This window comes from Trachemys scripta, chromosome 16 (assembly GCF_013100865.1).
Source record: "Trachemys scripta elegans isolate TJP31775 chromosome 16, CAS_Tse_1.0, whole genome shotgun sequence".
Lineage (NCBI taxonomy): Eukaryota > Metazoa > Chordata > Testudines > Emydidae > Trachemys > Trachemys scripta.
Window position 1 is genome coordinate 13,963,900 of NC_048313.1, and position 7,200 is coordinate 13,971,099.

Genomic DNA, 7,200 nt, shown 5'->3' on the forward strand with positions numbered 1-7,200 from the left:
GAGGTGGGGTCTGGGCTCCCCCGAGGACACGTCACATGGCCACGTTCATGCTCAGCGCCCGGTTAGGCCAGGCCTCCAGGGGGGATGGAGAAGAGGCCAAGGACAGCAATAGCGTTCGGGCAAATCTCACCCGCACTGGCCCAAGCTGGACGCAGCCTGGATGGGGAAGCCGGACCCTCGGGGAAACGGGACCCAGGGGCGCTCGGTGACTTGGCTGAGATCCCCCCACAAAGCCCTGAAGCTCCCATCTAGCTCAGGTACTTCCCGGGCCCCTGGTCCTGCAGAATCCAAGCTCCGCGACATATTTCTCCTCACAGGCAGGGCGGGAGGCTTGCCCCAGGTCTCCCGAGTCCTAGCCGAGTGTTGTGCCCTTCCTCTCCGAACTCGGCCTTTCATCAGCGGAAGTCCCGGGCCTGCACTCGCTCAGACGCCCAACCCCCTCCCATCCCAACTGCCTCCATCTTCCAGACGAGCCATGGAGGAAGCAAATGACTTGCCCCGAAGAGCTGGGAACAGAATCCAGGTGTCCGAGTTGCCAGGCTGGGGCCTAGCCCACGACCACCCTCCCTCCTTTATTCAGCGAAGGCGGCTAATGTTTCCCCTTCACTGAAGCAGGTTGTTCTTTCAGCCTTACCTCGTCTCCCCACGTCTTCGGCTGGTTTAGTTACCGAGCTTGAAACCGGGCTGTGACGGCGGGGGGCTGCCCTCCCCAGCGCGGCTCAGAAACACCGACGGGGACGGGACAAGCTTTCGTTCTGCTCCACTTCATGCCCACCGCAGAGTCCTTTGCAGGAGCGTTCTCTACCGACTCCATACGCAGCTCGATGCCAGGTGAGGATCTGGCCTTGGGATTCTGCACGGAGGCGATGGTTAAAGCCAGAAGGAAGCATTCTGTTCATGGCGTGCACACGCACACACGTACACACACAGAGATGTTAGATTAAAAACATAAATATCGTCTGCGGGAACATCGCCCCGTAACGCTCGTTCTCCGCATTCGGAACGACGACACACAAGGGTCCCGAGACAGAGACGCGACGCAGGCTGCTGCCTAAGGCAGAGAGACACAGTCACCGGCCGGCCGGCTGGCTGCTCTTTGGCCCAGATCCCAGGCTTCCCTCCCGAGCCCCTCACCTGCAGGAAACCCCCCTGGAAATGTAAAAGGTCCGCTTACAATTTTAAGACCATTTCAAATGCCCTACAGGAGGCTGTAAAAAGCGACAAAGAGTCCTGTGGCATCTTAGAGACGAACAGACGTATTGGAGCGCGAGCTGTCATGGGCGAATACCCGCTGCGTCAGACGCAGACGAAAGCTTGTGCTCCGATACGTCTGTTCGTCTCTAAGGTGCCACAGGGCTCTTTGTCGCTTTTTACAGATCCAGACTAACACGGCTACCCCTCTCTGCTACAGGAGGCTGGCTGTGTCCCCTTCCCAGACTGGCCATCAGCAGGGGGTTGCACTAGATGACCTCCTGAGGTCCCTTCCAACCTGATAGTCCATGATTCTATGATCAGACCCTGAGTCCTGCAAACGTGACGATCAAACTCCCCCCAGGCCAAGGGCAGGCTTGGTCTGTGCTGAGCAGGGAGGTCGGCAGAGACACGGGGCTATAAAGTGCTGACTGGTGGGGGAAAACGAGGCCACCCTAATTAGTGCCCCTTATCAGCCTTTCCCTGTTGCCTTCCGGGAGGTCGTTTATGTAACCCGTGATCCGGCAGGAGCACGGAGAGGACCCAACTCCAATCAGAGCAGCAGTGTCCGGAGAGGAAACGGCCTTTTCCATTTATCTCCTCCAAACAAAGAGGAAAACTAGACCCCCCCAGAGAGGGGGAGCTGAGGGGGGGGGGGGTGCTTGAGAGCGGTCTCGTGACCCTTCCCCCCCCCCTGCACTGAGCCTGCCGCAGCTGTTACCACGGGATCGGGAAGGGCTTAGGGGTTTGGGGACACGCTTTTATATGAAGGTCCAGTCTGTGAGGGCTAACAGCTGTTCTAAGCAGGTTATTGGCACGTGGCAGGACGCAAGAGAAGACACACAAAACAATTGATCACCGTCCTCGTTCGAATAGCCCTGAACAAATGCGAGACTTGCCAGGTCCCTCCTCAGTCTTTTCACAGGACTAAACAGACCCAGTTTTTTAACCTTCCTCATAAGTCAGGTTTTCTAAACCTCTGATCCCAATACTCTTGCTAAGGCCTCACCAGTGCCAGTTACCTCCGGCGTCTTCCGTACGACACTCCTGTTAATACAGCCCAGAATGATGTTAGCCTTTTAGGCAACTGTATCACATTGCCGGCTCCTATTCAATGGGTGATCTACTCTAACCCCTAGCTTGTTTTCAGCAGTACAACCACCTGGCCAGTTATTCCCTAAGTGCAGTGCTTTGCACTCCTCTTTACTGAATTTCACCTTGTCGATTTCAGACAAATGCTCCAGTTTATCGAGGTCATTTTGAATTCTAATCCTGTCCGCCACCCCTCCTAGCTGCACATTTTACAAGCGTGCTCTCCAGCCATGAAAATATTGAATAGGGCCAGCCCCAGGACTGATCCCACTAGATATGTCCTCCCAGTTTGATAGTGACCCGTTGATAACTCCTCTCTGAGTATGGTTTTTCAACCGGTTGTGCCCCCACCTCACAGTACTTTCATCTTGACCACATCTCCCTAGTTAGCTTCTGAGAATTGCATCAAAAGTCTTATTAAAATCACGATCTATCATGTCTACCGCTTCCCCCTGATCCACGAGGCCAGTAACACACGGGCTGCTAAAGCAACATGCGCCCCATTGCATTTGGTAAGAGAATAAAGGCAAAGGGTTCCCGTTTGCAGTCACGGGGCAGGGTCCCTGGGATACCTGCTTTCTAAGGTTTGTTTTGTTAGAGGCTTGACTTATAGGGGCCATCACACTTCCCTGTTCCTGCTGGGCCTTCCTTCCGAGCTGATTGTTGATCACAATGTCTTCTCTGCTTTTGAGAAGGAGATTTCCAGGAATTGTTTTCCAGCTCATTGCTCAATGCAAAATGTTCTCTCTGAAAATGCCCCCAGCCTCCCCCGCCAACTGCTGGAGGCGTGCCAGAGCCTCTTCCCCCTTCCCCTCCAAAACTGCAGAGCAAACATGTCTTGCGCAGGAGTTGTATCATGGCCAGGAGGCGGTTTTGCTGGAGGAACTGGTTTGCATTAAGACTCGGCTGATGGACTAGTTGATCATACGTCGAGTGGGTACCTACCTCCTTCCCAGGTCCACGGGGCTGGTGGCATTCCTTCTTGCCAAGCGCGGGGAGAGCTGGAGACGGATGGAGCTGAAGAAGAACAAAATGTTTCTGATTATTATTTGTATTACATAGCAGCTGAGAAGGGGGCCTCCTGTTGGCTCCACAACACACAGCGATAGCCCCGCAAACTTTTAACTGGGTAGTTTATTCTCCACTTTCTGTCCTAAACAGTCACGTGGCCCAGGCTGCGTTGTGCCCCAAAGAAGGCTGCATTAGCGGTGGAGGAAGCGATCGGAGCTGTAAGGTCTCTGCACACCCAAGCAAGGCCGCTGATTAGTAACATTTTCAAGACCCTTTGGCAGAAAGGGGCTGGGCCAATGTTCCCAGACTGAGTTACTGGGAAGGAGTCGCTCACCAGGGCTGGCCCTGGGGCTGTTCTGCCAGTTTCTGCAGCCATGTCCCCATGATTCCCCAGCAGGATTCTGGCGCTACTAAGCTGACTGGCGACCGCCATGTGGGGATGCTGCTTCCCCTCCTCATGCGGGGGGCCGATTTGTTTCGGGATACATTAAAGAATGGTCGGGGGGGGGGGGGGGGCTTAGCTATTACTGTGGGGAAGGACTAGACAGACCCAGATTCCTTTATTCCAGCCATGGATCAAACTCTATCTGGGCCCCTATAGACACAATGCTATAGGCCCTCCTATCCCCTCTCCCACTTGGTGTGGCAGTGATCGGGGTTCCTTCCTCCAAACACAGAGAGGCATGGGACTGCCTTCTCCCTCCCCAGGTGTAGCCTTGGCACACGCCCCATCTCTGGCCCAGAGAAGTGGGTCTTAGAAGTAACGCCCCACTGAGCTACATGGGGTAGACCCTGTCTCTCAGCGCTACTGTCGCAGGCTCTCTGCACACTCAGGCAATGGTTACTGTCAGGTGACAGCACTGAGATTTTCATTGCAACTGAGAAACGATTTAAAAAACAAAAAGAAAGTGGAGGTTCTGACATCATCCCACGACTCCAGGAGCTAGTGGGGGGGCCTTAGGCAAGGGTCAATAACATCTCTGCCGTAACCTGTCTTGATTCACTGGCACAGATTAACCCAGAGCCAGGAAGGCCACTTTCCTCCCTGCCTGCACATGGCTAAGCCGCTGCGAGCCCTGCTGCAATCTAAGTAAGAATCGGGTGGGCTCCGGCTCAGCAAACAGGACAGGCATCAGCTGGTTGGGGGTCTGAGTGGGGCAGGCCGTGGATTTTGGAGCCTTGCTCTGTGAGGAAAAGGAAATTAACCTGGAAAAGATGCGCCCACTGGCAGCCTACCCCACTCTCACGTCCTATCTGACCCGTCCCTAAAATCTTCCTCCCCTCCCGCCCCCCAGCTCTGCAGTGAAACCAAACCCATCTTCGTTCCAGACCCCAGGGATTAGGAATCACGTCCAATGTGGCCTTGCGCTGGGCTGTTTTCAGGATATCAGGAGATGATGTACGTTTCCTGTAGGGAAGAGAGCTCCGAGGGGTGGGGGTATGTGTGTGGAAGAAGCCAGCGAGCCCACCCTGAGCTCACTCTGGGAACGACGGTCCCTACAGCATAGATCCGCCTGAGCCACAGAGCTGGAGGCACCAGCTGCTCCTTCGCCACCCACCCGGGCACACCTTCAGCCTTCCACTGCAGGTGAGCATGTACCTGTTACTTTCCACCTGTCTCTCGCCTTCCCCCCCCCCGTATTCAAAGCGCCAGGCTTTCCAGTAACAACCGCCCTGCGCCCAAAGGAGGGTTGCACGTCAAACCACCTCTGTTAATGGGGTTAGATTTCCGCAGGCATGAGTCCCCCCAAATATCTTTCTTTTCCTTTCTCCAAACTTTCTGAAAAGAGCAACCAAGCCCCGTCCTCCTCCTGGTGCATCGATGGATGCGTTTGCAGCTGACTACCAAGTTGCCAAGCATTCCTCTGGGTTGCAAAAACAACGAGGAGTCCTTGTGGCACCTTAGAGACTAACATAAGCTTTCGTGGGCTAGAGCCCACTTCATCAGATGCATGAAGTGAAACATACAGGAGCAGGTATAAATACATGAAAGGCTGGGGGTTGCTTTACCAAGTGTGAGGTCAAGTTTACGAGATAAATCAATGAACAGCAGGATACCAACGGAGGAAAAATAACTTTTGAAGGGGTAAGAGAGTGGCCCATTACAGACAGTTGAGGTGTGAGTAATAGTAGGGAGAAATTAGTAATGGGGAAATTAAGTATAGGTTTTGTAATCACCCAACCACTCCCAGCCTTTATTCAGGCCTAACCTGATGGTATCTAGTTTGCAAATTAATTCCAGTTCTGCAGTTTCACGTTGGAATCTGCCCTTGAAGTTTTTGTTATTGAAGAATTGCCACTTTTAGGTCTGTTATTGAGTGACCAGAGAGACTGAAGTGCTCCCCTTCACTGACTGACCTCATCCTTGGTAAAGCAACTCCCGTCCTTTCATGTATTTATACCTGCTCCTGTATTTTTCACTTCATGCATCTGATGAATTGAGCCTAGGGTGACCAGACAGCAACTGTGAAAAAACGGGGCAGGGGGTGGGGGGGTAATAGGCGCCTATATAAGAAAAAGTCCCCAAAAACAGGACTGTCCCTTTAAAAACCGGGACATCTGGTCACCCTAAGTGGGCTTAAGCCTACAAAAGCTTATGCCCAAATAAAGTTGTTAGTCTCTAAGGTGCCACAAGGACTCCTCGTTGTTTTTGCTGACATAGACTAACACGGCTACCACGCTGAAACTCTGGGTTGCCTGCGGCTTCCCCCCACTGCCTGAATTCCTGAGCGCACGGTGAGAAGGGCACTATAAATACCTAGCTAGACTAGCATGTTCTGTAAGCTTTACCCGGAGAACCTCTCCCCTTGCGTGTTCTTCCAACGGCATCACCTGAGACCTGGGTCACGCCGTGTGTGGACCCAGCCGCTCTGGGATTTGGATAAGTCGGCAGTTCTGGAGGTAGTGTGACGTGACGGTCAATTGCTTCTCTCTGCTTATAAACGACTTGCTTACAAAATCAGATATAAAAATACGAGTGTCACAGCCACACTATTACTGAAAAATGGCTCGTTTTTACCGTATAATTAGAAAATAAATTCACTGGGATATGAACATTGTCCTGACATTTCAGTGTCTAGCGTACAGAGCGGTCTAAACAAGTCATTGTCTGTAGGAAATTGTAGTTTGTCCTGACTTTGCTTTTTCTGTAGCCTGTGGTAAAACTAGGCAAATCTCTAGCTGAGGTGATGTACCCCCTGGAAGACTCTGCGTACCCCTGGTTGACAGCACTGAGATTGGCTACGGGTTTGGGCTAATATTAGTGGAAATCATTTTCCTGCATATGCTGCGGGGTTTCCATTGGGTGCAGGGCATGTTTGCCTGGGAAGGAGACATGAGAATGGAGTAAGTAATAAGAACAGCACCGAGCTCTTACATAGCACTTGTCCTCAGTTGCTCTCAACGCAGACAAATATTTACAGAGCTCCCGGCTGACTGAACCAGACTCAGAGGCTGGGGATAGCACCTCCGTGTGAATTCACAACGAGGATGCTCCCACGGTTTCAGTTTAGACTCGGGAACAAACGCTGGGGCTCCAGATGATCGTGTTCACGCCGCGTTCCTCACCACACGGTGCCTCTGCCCACCCAGTTCACTGGCTGCAGATTTCGACTCCCTTAGACCTAGCTGTGGTGCTGAAGCGAGGCACTTGCTCTGAGCAGGGAGCAGCTTTCCAACTGTGGTTGGCTTGTGATGACTTCGCCGGGATCGGTTTCAAATCTGAGGCTGGCAAAGTCCCGTCTCATTTTTGCAAAGCGACAATTGCTGGCACGTATCAGAGGGGTAGCCGTGTTAGTCTGAATCTGTAAAAAGCAACAGAGGGTCCTGTGGCACCTTTAAGACTAACAGAAGTATTGGGAGCATAAGCTTTCGTGGGTAAGAACCTCACTTCTTCAGATGCAAGAG